This window comes from Zingiber officinale, chromosome 7B (genome assembly GCF_018446385.1).
Source record: "Zingiber officinale cultivar Zhangliang chromosome 7B, Zo_v1.1, whole genome shotgun sequence".
Classification (NCBI taxonomy): Eukaryota; Viridiplantae; Streptophyta; class Magnoliopsida; order Zingiberales; family Zingiberaceae; genus Zingiber; species Zingiber officinale.
In genome coordinates, this window is record NC_055999.1 from 111,434,391 (window position 1) to 111,448,867 (window position 14,477).

The following is a 14,477-nucleotide window of genomic DNA, read 5'->3' on the forward strand; positions in this document are numbered from 1 at the left end:
TTGAGGGTTTTAAAGAGGCTATACAATTTTATGTGCCATATTTTTAAAAAGTCCATAATAAAAGTTGAGCAATTATATGTTTAAGGAAAAAATTCAAGTATAAATCCATAAAGCAGACCATCATTTTATTTTCTGTGAGCCTCATAATTTTATGTGTCTATCTTTAAATTTTTCCTTGAGTTTTTTTCTTGAGCATATCATTTTTCATAAAAGTTTTAGAGTTACGTCCACAAACTATCTTTGACGATGGATTTCTTCAAATTATTTTTGATGAATAATTTAACTCCGCCCATCATGAACTTCAGTCCAAACCCATATACACGAAGAGGGTTATATTAGATTATCAGTCAATATTAAGTTATGATAAATATTTAATAAATATATTTATTAAATTATTATGTTAATTAGGTTATTCCTAAAGAAACATCTCATAAGATCCGATTGTAATATCTCAATGATTACTGTTACATCTCTAGAACTCGGGTATAGTGCAAGGATCGGTACATCTCCATGAAAATTTGGATGTAATTTTAAATAGCAATAATTTTAACACCATAGGTTGGATAAGAATAAATATTATAGAAAAATTAATAATCTAAGATTTAGAATATGAAACATAGGAACTCTCACTTGTAAATCAATAGAGATAGTAAATATGATGATTAGGAGAATAATTAGTATTTTATCTATATAAAAGATAAAATAAGTAGGGGAGAAGGTAAAAATCATAAAAAAAAAAAAACTCAAGTTTTAAATTATATACAGGAAATAGTAAAAAATAAGAAATAAGTGAGTATTGTTGTAAATAGTTCATTAAAGAGTAGTTAGAAAATATGATATTATTATAGCCCTTAAAATAATAGTAGTTAAAGTAACTATGAACGTAATTATCATATATGCAACATAAGTAGGATTAGATGAAACTACTAAATCAAGATTTTGGGACGACGTAGATGAAATTTTACAAAACATTCCGTCAAATGAAATAATGTTTAATAATAGGTTATCTAAATGGCATCTCGGAGTGAAAAATGAGAAATATGAGAGAGTATATGGAGATTATGGGTTTGGAATAAGAAATAAAAAAGGAAAACTATATTGAATTTTATGATAGCATATAACCTTATATTAGCTAATACATGTTTTAAGAAAAATGAAGAATACTTGATTTCAAAAATGAGAATAATAAATCATAAATTTACTTATTATAGTTAGAAAGAGAGATAGAAAGATTTATAAAAATTACAAGATCATCCTTCGAGAAACATTAACTACTTAATATATGTTAGTAGTGTTGGATATATGACTCAAATATAATATCAATAGAAAAATATATATACGACTCCTAAAATTAAGTGGTGAAAGTTAAAGGATAAGAAGTAAAATATATTTAAGGAAAAGGTAGAAATACAAGTATTATATGAAATATACGATGACTATAATATGATATGAGATAAGATAATATTAAAGTTAAAAATAGTAATTGAGAGTGTACTCAATGAGTCAAAGGGCATGTACCACTAAATAAGGAATCTTGGTAGTGGAATAAGAAAGTACAAGAGAAAGTAAAGGAAAAACAAATAACTTATAAGGAATTAGAGTAAACCAAGCCTATAAGACATCAATTAAAAAGAAGGTAAGAGTACTGTTGGTTAATCCTAGGAAAACGTACTGGTTCCACTGTACAAAATTTTTTGTACAAGTATCGAACCTTTCTTTAAATAACCTATTGTGTTCTTTAGAAGTTAAATAAGAAATAACAGACGGAACTTAACATCATTGATTCCAAATTTAACTTATCTGTTCTTAATGGTTTAGATTTGAATCGCAAGCGGAACTTAACACTATTGATTCAAATCTACCTAAGTTATTAATTCCATAAATATTAATTTTCAAAATTGGCTTCTAGGACTGCATGGCGAGGCACATGGCCTTCTTGGATATGGGAGCAACAACCACCGCCTAGGCAAAGCCTTTTAAGGAAAGCTAATATTTATTTCCTTAAATAACTCTAGGTTAACCAAAAAGAACAATCGAATCACAAATTCGAAAAAGTAGAAAACACAAAATCGAAAAATAAATTCGATAAACTAGATCTAATTGCCTCTTGTATTTAGAATTCTTACAAAGAAAATAACTAGTATGATGCGGAAGAAAATTACTAGTTATACCTTCTCTTTGTAAGCTAATGACCTCGAAATCTTCTGCCGTATTCCTTGCCTCGCCTTGGACATCGTGTGGGCGACGATCCTCCAAGATGAACACCACCTAAAAGAGTCCTTCCTCTTCCTCTAAGATTCGGCCACCACCACCACCAAGGAGAAGAGAGCAAAGGGAAAGGAAGAAGTGAGAGGGTCGGCCACCAAAAGACCTCCAAGCAATAGAATAAGAGTTGTATCTCATGAAGCTCCCTCACCCCTTCTTTTATATTACTGGCCCAAGGCAAATAAGGAAAAACTTTTATAAAAAAATAAAATCATCAAAGAGTTTTTCCTTTTCCCTTATAATTTTTCCTTTTCTTTCTTCTTAATTGAATCAATCACCAATTTTAATTTGTGATGATTTTAATTAATTTTATGATGGCCGGCCACTTGCTTGGGCACCAAACAAGGTGGCCGGCCACCTCATCAAGAGAATAAAGGAAATATATTTTTATAAAATTTTACAAGAAAAACTCTTATAAAATTTTACAAGAAAAACTCTTATAAAATTTTACAAACTCTCTTTCCTAAAGTAGGAGTTAAAAAAGGAAAGTTTCTAAAAATTAAAACCATGTTTTAAAATTTAAAAACTCTCTTATAAAATTTCCTTTTTAACATGATGATAGAAAATTTTAATTTTAAAAACTTATCTCCCTTTTTTCCTAAACCATGAGGATGGTTAAAAAAGGAAAGTTTTAAAACTTTTAAACTCTCTATTAAAACATGTGGCCAAATTCAAATAAGGAAAGTTTTTAAAATTAAAATCTCTCTTTTAAAACTTATAGTTTTCTACAAAGAGAAGATTTTAAAAATTCAAAAACGACCCTCCTTGTTTGAATATTGTGGTCGGCCCCTTCATGCTTAGTCACCAAGCAAAGGGCGGCCCCTATAGGAGAGGATGTGGCCGGCCCTTGCTTGGTCACCAAGCATTGGACCGACCCACTTCTTGGACACCAAGAAGAGCCCTAAATTTGGATGGACTTGAGGCTATAATGAGGCTACGACAGGGACCTAGAGGAGAAATTGGTTTTGGCCTTCCGATGAGCTTGAGTATCCTATGTTCGCCCCAAACACACAACTCAAGTTCATAGATAATAACTCATTCCACTAGAGAGTTATTACCGCACTACCGCACCAATCCCAAATTACATTATGGGCTCATTCTTATCATGAGTATGTTAGTCTCCCTGTGTTTAAGATTACGAATGTCCACTAATTAAGTAAGTTACTGGCAACTCACTTAATTAATATCTAGCTCCAAGAGTAGTACCACTCAACTTTATTGTCATGTCGGACTAGGTCCACCTGCAGGGTTTAACATAGCAATCCTTATGAGCTCCTCTTGGAGACATTCTCAACCTAGATAACTAGGACACAGATTCCTTCTATAATCAACAACACACACTATAAGTAATATTATTTCCCAACTTATCGGGCATATTGATTTATCGAGCTAAACCTCATCCTTTGATAAGTCAAAGAAATAAATATTAAATATATGTGCTTGTTATTATATTAGGATTAAGAGCACACACTTCCATAATAACTAAGGTGTAGTTCTTTTACTAAGTCAGTACAAAAGAACTTACCTAAATGATCCTACTCAATACACTTAAAGTGTATCAGTGTAATTTATTAGTCAAGATAAACTAATACTTAATTACACTACGACTATTCTGATGGTTTGTTCCTTTCCATCTTAGTTGCGAGCAGCTATTTATAATTTATAGAGAACCGACGACATGATCTTCTGAGTGTGACACCACACTCCATGTTGTCTACTATATAAATTAATTGAACAATTACATTTAATAAATAAATGCAGATATTGACCAATGTGATTCTTTTATTTCAGAAAATAAATGTTTACAAAAGCTAGGCTTTTAGTATACACTCTAACAAGTACAAGCATCAAAAGAATATAAGAGTACAAGTATTAAGTGAAATATACAGTGACTCTAACATGACATGGGATAATATAGTATCAAAATTGAAAATAGTAGCTAAGAGTGTACTCGATGAGTCAAAGGGACATGCACCACTAAGTAAGAAATCTTGATGGTGGGATGAGAATGTACAAGAGAAAGTAAAGGAAAAATGAACAACTTATAAGGAATTATATATTTGTAAGAATGAGAAAAACTTAAGAAAATATACAATAGCTAAGAAAGAGATTAAGAAAGTAATGAATGAATCAAAGAATGGAACTTTTGAATAATTATATAAAAAATTAGATATAAAAATGAGAAAAGAGATGTATAGAATAGCTAAAATGAGAGGAAGGAAGACAAGAGAACTTATCCAAATAAAATGTATTAAAAATGAATGCAATAGAGTACTAATAAATGATGGAGAATAAAAGAGCGGTGAAAGTATTTTTATCAACTTTTTAATGAAGATTTAAGTGACCAACTTAACTTAGGTAATTTAAGTAGGTCAAATAAGTATAAAAATTTAAATTTGTATCATAGAATTCAAACTTCAGAAATAGAATAAACTTTAAATAGGATGTACAATGGAAAACTCATTGAACCATATGATATTCCAACAAAGGTATGAAAATGTATAGGGAAACAAGGTTTGGAATGACTTACAAAGTTATTTAACATGATATTGAAAAAAAAAATATGTCTGATCAATTGAGGGTAAGTACTCTACTTCCCATATATAAGAACAAGGGAGATACATAAAATTGTGTAAACTATAGAGGTATTAATGTAAGATATCGCAAAATTTAAAATAATAAATGTTATTGGACGAAAAATCTTATTGGATTTTTCAAGAATTTTTCGGGATTTAAACGAAGTCCGTATGACTTGTTTTGAGGGGATGAATCGTTTGTGTTAAGTGGGGGCTTGTTTGGAATACACAAATTAAGTGGGAGTTGATTGATTAAATTAACTTATAGTTGGTTAATTAAATCCTAGGTTTAAAAACCCAAACCTAACTTCTTCCCATTCATTTTCCCCGACTCCCTCCTCTGTTCTTCGCGTTCTCTGATCCCGACGATCGGTGATTTCCTCGCCTCTTCTCGGTGTCGCCGGCGAGGAGCTGATCTTGGAGCGGTGAGGGGGAAGAGCTAACTACTGTCGATCCTTCATTCTGGCCTCCTCATTTCCAGTCTCGGCAAGCGGCAGCGATGAATTTCCTTTTCATTGCCATCGTCGCACCACTTGTTTCCGTCAAAATGAAATCGAGGACACCGACATCGAATCTGTCAAGTGTCGGCCATTGGGGTGAGGTAGCAGTGTCTGTTTTCACTATTTCTTTCCCCGATCTTCTCCTCTGTTTATCGGCAAGAGCATATCGTTGCCCTAGCCTTGATCTTGGAGGTAAGCGTTTAGATTGGGTCATGGATTCGAGCATGTGTTCTTCTTGATGGTTTGATTTGGGTGGTTTTCTGGGAAGTAGAGATTGTATTTTGGTTCCGGCCACCATAACTCTGTTGGGGATCGCTTTCTCCATCGGATCTGCAATCCTCTCCGTCGATTGAAGTCTCGGTGAAGAGGTGGAGTGTTTAAGGTGAGCAGAGCTTTGTTTGTTAAGAATTTTAGTAAATCAATTGCTCTACAGCTAGGTTCGGGATTGATTTTTGGAAAGAAGTAGTGTAGGGATCTTTGGTAGCTATCGGCAAGAAGTTCTTGTGGGTTGTGAGATACTAAACTGCTGCTAAACCTCACGGTAAGTATTTTCCAGAGAGGTACCTTTGTGATTCTAATTAGTATGTTGCTAAATTAGGTTTTCTATGGGTTGAATGGCTTGGTTTAGGTTACTGAAGATTTTCAGTGGGCATCACCAACAATTTCCAGCCGTGGGTTACACTTCGATCTTGAGTCACCCGTGATCATTATCAGATTTTGGTAATTATTAAAGCTAAAGTTATTGCTAGGAGTAGAATGGTGGATTTGTTGGTTTGATGCTTAGTTGATGGAATTAAACTTGATTAGATGTGAGTGATCATTTGGATTATTATGAAATTGGGTGAGTTTTTAGAGATATGCATGTATAAACCTAATTTAATTAGGTTGTGGAATGATTAGGGTTAATTAGAGAGATTAAAACCTAATTTAAGGAGGAGGATGGATTAATTAGGGTTAAGCTGACTTAACTCTAGTTAGGTGGTTAATTGAGGATCATATTCGATTTATAGTTACCCTAAATAGATTTGGTGATTTGATTTAGCTATTTAATTTATACGTGATTAGCTAAATCTATGCATCCTGTATTGCAGGACTTTAGTTTGAGACGAGTGTCTTGACGCGGGTTTGGTTTATCACGGTCGACAGATAAAGGCGGGTATTTCTTCCTTAGCTCTATGTAGATTTTTATTAAGCTTAGTGCATGGTTATTATGTGATGGTTTATGCTACTTTACCTTATATCGTGTTCAGTTGTTGTTTTCCTTCTTGATACTTATGCTTGACCCTTGTGATGATCTATTTAATTCTTATACAGTCTACACTTTGGATTATTTATACTCTATGATATGTTTACATGTAGAGTATGTATAGTAGGGGATACTTCGTTGGTGGTGTTCATATGATGATGGTCCATCGGTATGTCGTGTATACATTTGTCCGGTGTGATGATTAGAAGAGTTGTGTTGATTGTATATTTGTGGTTTATAACGTGTCTGATGTGTTTTTACTAGAGGATACATGTTGATTGTACATGTGAGGTTGTGTACGTATGTCTGGTGGGGTTATTGAAGATTTTTGGTTGACTATACATATGTAGTTGTATACATATGCTGGTGGGATATGTGGAGATATCATTATGATTATATTCATGTCGTGGGGGTACTTATGTGGATTTAGAGGTTGCATGGATGATGACGATGTTTGTATCATGATTATATATATATATATATATATATATATATATATATCATGTTCATCATTCATTGCATGTTGTCGACCATTGTCTCCTTGTGTGAGAGAGTCATCAGTTGTTTTGGTTTAGCGCCGCACACTCGGCCACTCATAGGTAGTGGTAGCTGGAGCAGTTGTCGCTCGTCCTATCGTGCCACCCGGTCACGAGGTTTGTGAGATCCAGCGTTGTGAGCAGTTAGGGACCCTGATGCTATGTAGTTAGATAGCTACTAGCGGACTATCCACCTCGACCACTTTATAGTGGGCTGGAGGGTAGTACAGTCGTCATGGACCCAAGTCTCTCAGCCATACAGGGGTCATGGTGTCTAGAGAGGTGGCGGGGTGACCATGGAGCATGCATACGCATTTTTGCATATGATGCACGGTGCATCTGTGGAGTTATATTTATATACATGCCTAGTAGATACTAGTTACATGTGATTGTGGTTGTTACACTTTGTTTGAGATATGCTTGTTGCATATGGTTGTCATGCTGCATACATGTCATTTATTTTACATGTATATGCAGTCGTGTTTATATTGCACAGGTGTCGCGATGAGGTCTGTTGCAGGTCAGGTGAGTTTACTGATCATTGTACTATGTGTCGATTCCAGATTGAGTATGTATCTATCATTATGATAGTTGTGGTTTGTACAGTTTGTATGTCAGGTTATTATTTCAGATATGTTTAGGTGCATTGATTATGATAGTATGATCATGTTCTTTATTCTCTACTGAGACTGTATACTTTTGATCTCTATGTTTATTTATGGACCATGCACTATCCTTTCTATTACCCGCTGAGTTACCTATACTCACCACCGCATGTATATCTTTATGTTTTCAGGTAGCTTGTAGATGGTTGGTATGTCACTTGGAGTATCCTGTCTGTCGGGTCCTACGTCACATTCGAAGACGGTTTCATCTCGTTTTTGTTTTCTTTTGGTATATCCTTCTATTATTTTGGCATTGTATTTGTGTTTAGCCATGTGACTATCTTATGGTTTTGATGATATATTTGTATAAAGTTTAGCCGGCTGGCAGTGTTTTGATTTGTTTTGTATGGGCTTGTCTTTATGTTTTTCCGCTGTGTTGGTTTTGATTACAGCCGAGTGAGCTGATAAAAATATATATAACTGTGTGGTTGTTGTTATATTTATCCAGCCGTGTAGGCTAAGATTATTAACTACGTGGCTGTGTATATATTCCAGCCGTATTTGACTGATGTATATTTTGTATGTATGTATGTTTTGGATTGTCACCGGTACAGGGGAGATGCTGTCGGATTTTTGTCTGCCAGAGACTCCTCTAGGAGCGTGACAATTAAACTAACAAGGCATACCATGAAACTTTGGGAAAGAGTAATAGAAAAAAAATTAAAAAAGAAAGCCGCAATGAATGAAAATCAATTTGGATTTATACCTGGAAGGTCAACAATAGAAGTTATACATCTTCTTAGATAACTAATTGAAAAACATCGGGAGAAAAAAATAAAATCTGCATATAGTATTCATTGACTTATAAAAAACTTATGATATAGTCCTAAAATAAGCTATATGAAGAATTCTAGAAAAGAAAGGTGTTAGCGTAACATATATTAATTAATTAAGAATATGTATGAGGATACTTCAGGCAGAGTAACTAAAGTATTTCTAATAAATATAGAGTTATATCAAAGATCAGCTCTAAGTCCCTATCTTTTTATAATAATTATAGATGAACTCACTACACACATTCAAGACACAGTATTGTGGTACATGTTATTTATATATTATATTATTTTAAAAGATGAAACACATGAAGGAGTAAATGTTAAATTGGAATCTTTACGGAAAACACTAGAAGAGAAAGGTTTTAAATTTAGTAGAATAACAACATAATATATAAAATTTAAGTTTAGCAATATTAGACATAATGAGACAATTGTTAAGATAAGAGATGATGAGTTGTCTGAAACTGAAAGCTTTAAATATTCAGAATTATTTTTGTCAAAATGATGGAAGGATTGAGAGAGATATCTTATATAAAATACAAGTAGGATGGTTAAAATGGAAGAAAGCGTCGAGTGTTTTATATGATCTTAAAGTGCCTCTAAAACTTAAAGAAAAGTTTTACAAAAATTACAGTCAGGCCTGCTATATTATATGGAGCTGAATGTTGGGCAATGACTTGAGCACATGAGAGTTGTAGAGATGAGGATGTTAAAGAGGATGTGTAGATAATGAGGATGAACAAAATAAAAAATGATAGCATTAGAGAAAAAATCGAAGTTGCATCTATTGATGAAAAAAAACCTGAGGGACACATTTAAGATGGTATGAGCATATACTTAGACAACCAATAAATGCACCAGTTAGGTGATGTGAAACTATGACAATACGCATCTAGTACGATAAGACTTGATTGTTATTTTTATTGTTATTATTATCAAAAGATGCACGTAGATTTATAAAATTATCATACTTTGAGAATAACAAAAAAAAATACACTAATTCAACTAGTCTTTCTATTCTACCCCTCCTATCAAAATTGACTTTTTAATCTCTTTTTCTCTCCTTTACATGCAACTATCTCTCATCTCTTTCATTCGATTAAACTTTTTTTTTCTAAGCACTAGCACATAGCGGTGGGGAGATCAACACCAACTTGGTCCTAATCTACTATCAGATTAGGCCCAACATGATCCTAATCTCTAGGAGACCAAACCCAAATGTTCAATTGAAAATTAACATAATACTAAAGCACCTCTGGGGAATCTAAAATAAATAATGAAGGGCATCTTTGAACTACTTACAACCTCATAAATCCACAAGATCTAAAAATGATTGCAATTTAAGCTCTTTAGGTTGACTAGGGATTTTAACCGAAACCTCTTGACGGACCTAGACTATTTGAATTTCTACAAACTTACACTCATCCGGTAGGGTTGAGTGAGATCACTACAAAAAATACACCCATATAGGGGTGGTTTTTTTGACTTTCAAGAGCGATTTTCAACCACTCCTATACTTTTACCAATAGTTTAAAATTTGCTCCTCTTTTTGCCGTTCCTATATCTTATAAAAGCGATTTTCGTAAACGTTGGTAAAAATTAAAAAACCGCTCCTATTATACTTTATAGGTATGGTTTGAAACTGATCTTACACGTTGTACATATAACAATGGTTTTAAACCACTTCTATAGCTATAAATATAGGAGCAGTTCAAAACACTCTTAAACTCTTTAGGTGTTAGAATGGTTTTAAACCACTTCTATAAGCTATAGATATAAGAGTGATTTTGAAATGCTATTAATGTTAGACATTAAAGAGCAATTTTAAACCACTCCTAAATGTAGGTATAAGAGCACATCAAAACACTATTAAAGTTTAAAATTTAGGAACAGTTCAAACCACTCTAGAACATGTTGGATGTTATATATATATATATAATTCATGAAATTTAAGAGCGGTTTCAAACCACACCTAAATGCCATGAGTATAAGAGTACTTCAAAACATTGTTAAAGTTAAAATTTAGAAACAATTCAAACAACTCTAGCTCTAAAACTCATTAGATGTATAAACAATTTTCAACTAGAGCCCAATAGGTGTAAAAATAATTTTCAACTCATTAAAGAAGAAATTCCAATTGTATATTCTTCAAAGATCTCTACTCAAATACATTTTGCAAACTTGATACGATAAGTCCAAATGAAAGCCTCCATACGTCATTTTCAAATTAAAAGTTATAGCAAGTTATAGAAACTTCCATCCTCCAAAATATTTCCAACATTTGCAATATTATTCGATCTCATAGGTGTTCTGACTTCAATTATTACAAGAACATTCAGTTACTTTATTGAGATTGATGACTTATGATGTTGTTTCCCTGCCTTTGAGAGCCAAGATCTGCACATTTCCTCAGAGTTATTCATGTCCCAGTAATCATTTTTGAAAATTCTAAATTTACCTTAGATTGGAGTTTCTTGTTGTGCTGTTTTAGGGTCTCGTTCTGTGATCTGAATGCATCAAATTGGGTATTAAGCAGCTCATAATTCATCTCCAGCTGCTTGGTCTTCCACCTGGCCCTCTTGTTCTGGAACCAAATGACCACCTGCCTTATATGCAACCCAAGTGTGGTAGCCAACCGCAATTTCCTCTCTTATTCTAGTTTGTTTCCCTACAGCTCGAAGCTCCTCTCCAGTGCCCTCACCTATTCCATGCTCAGTCGCCTCCTCTTCTCCCCTACTTGCATATCATCATCAGAGATGCCATCCTCTGCCATTGCAATGTCATGTATGTCATCACTTGCATTATCGATCCCGGCCTGACAAGGACATGGATCTTTTCCCCTGCACGGGATAGAGCAATGGAGTCGCAGCAACAGTAAGATTAATTGCTAGTGATTGAGTTAAAATTTGAAGGAGAAAGCAAGGCTCACCAGTGAGGTCTTGCAGGTTGTGGCATGGAGGCATGGCTGGTGCAGGGACTTGCCAGTGTTTAGCTTCATGGGGTGGTTGGAATTGTAGCATCTGCTTCATCTACTCTTGAAGTCCTACACGATCTCATGCCCAAAAAGAAGTGATGTGGCTTATTTATGCCGCCAATCATGGGATCTGACTTCCTCAGCGCCTTGCCGCCAGTAGACTTCGCGGGACGTGTGATGAAAAGAGGCATGCATTTAAATAGGAAAGAAAGGGTATTTCTAATTTGAGCGATGCAATATTCAACCATTGGATTGACTCTAATCCAATGGTAAATAATATCAAAATCCCAATGGATCCATGACACTTATTTTATCCAATACATGATTATCACGTAGACAAAGTGTTAGATCCTTAAAAAACATAAGGAGCAAATTGATTTTGATCCTTACTAATATTGAGATTGTTTAACTATTATGATTTAATAGACCTCCTTCCCATTTAAAAAAAATGTAATTTTAATGGCATATGTCGAATAGTGAGCCTCAACTTGTCATATGTCGACAAGCAGGTGCTCGAGCCGTCGAGCCTTTTAACCACCACAGGTGAGGAGCAACGACAGCTTCGCGAATTGATCGGAGAATTCATTAAGCATTAAATAATAAAAAAATAACATCATAATAACTCATTCAAATATCATTAAATAAAACACAAAATTTCTATAAACCTAGTAGCTTTTCCAGCAACGCATCTAAATAAGTAGAGGTCAGATCCGTCCACATATCGTGGACCGAGGATGGTCCCTATACATGTATTGGTAAGAATTGATGATCCCTATCTATTTTACAGATGAGGACCATCAATTTTCACCAATACATGGAAAGAGAACATCCCCTGCAATAAGTGTACATCACAAACTTCTCTAGCATCACAAAACTCTCCTAAATACATAATGATTAAATAATAAAAAACATTGACCGGGAAAGTCCTAACTAGAGGTTAGGCAAGAGAGGAGTCAAGTAGGTCAAGGTTGACAGGAGACTTGACTGGGAAAGTCCTAATTGGAGATTAGGCAAAGGTAAGTCCAACAGGAAGGTTGGCAAGAGTGAAAATCCAAGTAGGTCAGTGTTGACCAGACTTGGTGGTGAAAGTCCTGATAAGTGAGATCAGGCAATTGGAAAGTCCAAGTGTGATCTTGGCAAAAGGAAAATCCTGGTGAGGAGCCAGACAATTGGAAAGTCCAAGTGTGATCTTGGCAAGTGAGAAAGTCCTGGTGAGGAGCCACGCAATTGGAAAGTCTAAGTGTGATCTTAACACAGGTTGTAAGTCCAAGCATGTGGTCTTGGCAAGGTAAGTCCTAGTGTGACTTGGCAAGGAGAACTCGATAACTAGGATGAGGTGAAGGAAGCTCTTGAAGACAAGGCGTGAAGGATGGAGAGATATCCGAGGGACGCAAGGCTGATGGAGGAGGCTAAAAGGCTAGTTCGATGTTAGTCGAGTGTGGCAGTATAATCTTATAACTAGGATGAGGCCGAATGAAGCTCCTGAAGGCAAGGCGTGAATGATGGGAGATATCCGAGGGACGCAAGGCTGATAGAGGAGGCTAGAAGGCTAGTTCGAGGTTGGTCGGGTGTGGCCAAATACTAGGCACAGAGACCCAACAGGTCACGGTTGACCGGGAGTTGGATTGGAGGTTTTGGACTTGAGTTTGAGTCAAGTCCAGGCTGGTCAATCGATCGGGCGATCGATTGAACCAGGGTCCAATCGATCAGTCGATCGATTGGTGTGTACTGCGATTGTGGGAAGGCCCAATCGATCAGTCGATCGATTGGGATGTGAAATCACGAGCACAGAAGCCTTCCTAATCTATCGGGCGATCGATTGGGAGCTGCCCAATCGATTGGTCGATCGATTGGGCAGGGGTGTTCTCGCATGATCGCAAGAAGCACAGAATGCTTCTGGATCGATCCACCGATCGATCCAGATGTTCCCAATCAATCAGTTGATCGATTAGGATTCGACCGTTAGGCAAGAAATGAGCGATGAACGGCTGCGATGAAGCGGTGCTGACGTGGCAATCGATTGGAGATGAATTGGATCGATTGGGAGCACTATTTAAAGCATGGGCGGAGCGTTTTTTCCGCAAAACTTTGCGTTCTTCTTCTTGCGAGTTTGTGTGATCTTCACAGCGACTTCTCCACAGCTCTCCCCGCCAGTCTTGAAGGTTCTTGGAGACACGTCCAAGTCAAGAGGCGAGTTACAATAAGAAGAAGAAGCTAGGGTTAGGGTTTATTGTACAAATCTTGTAAGATTTCCCTTGTATTTGCTTCTCTTTGTTGGAACCCCAAGGTGGTTTTGGTGTGATCAACAAGTTAAGTTAGGTCCTGTATGTTTCTAACCTTGTGTCTAAGTGTGTAGGAGCTTAGGAGCACAGGTAGTCGAGTGGAAGACGCAGCCAGCGAGAAGGACAGCACGCGGTGCGTCTGAGGACGAGGCGCTGCGGAAGAGTACACCGGCGGACGAGAAGGAAGCACGCGGTGGTTCCGAGGGACGAGAAGCTCGAGCAGAAGACTGCTCGAGGAGCAAGAGACGCAGCTGTTGGAACCCCAAGGTTGTTTTGGTGTGATCAATAAGTTAAGTTAGGTCCTGGTGTTTCTAACATTGTGTCTAAGTGTGCAGGAGCTTAGGAGCACAGGTACTCGAGCGGAAGACACAACTAGCGAGAAGGACGGCACGTGGTGCGTCCGAGGGACGAGGTGCTGCGGAAGAGTACCCCGGTGGACGAGAAGGAAGTGTGCGGTGGTTCCGAGGGATGAAAGCCGGAGCGGAAGATTGCTCGGGGAGCAAGAGACGCAGCTAGTGAGAAGGTCGGCACAGGGTGCGATCGAGGGACGAAGACTGCGGATGAGTACGCTGGTGGACGAGAAGGAAACACGTGGCGATTCCGAGGGACGAGAAGCCGGAGCGGAAGGCTGCTCGAGAAGACCGGAACTTGGGTTCG

At 36.3% G+C, this 14,477-nt stretch overlaps 1 pseudogene; it reads right to left on the reverse strand.

Moving 5' to 3' along the window:
• Positions 1–10,853: 10,853 nt before the first annotated feature.
• On the reverse strand, positions 10,854–11,593 carry LOC122004675 (annotated as a pseudogene).
• Between the last annotated feature and the right edge of the window lie 2,884 nt (positions 11,594–14,477).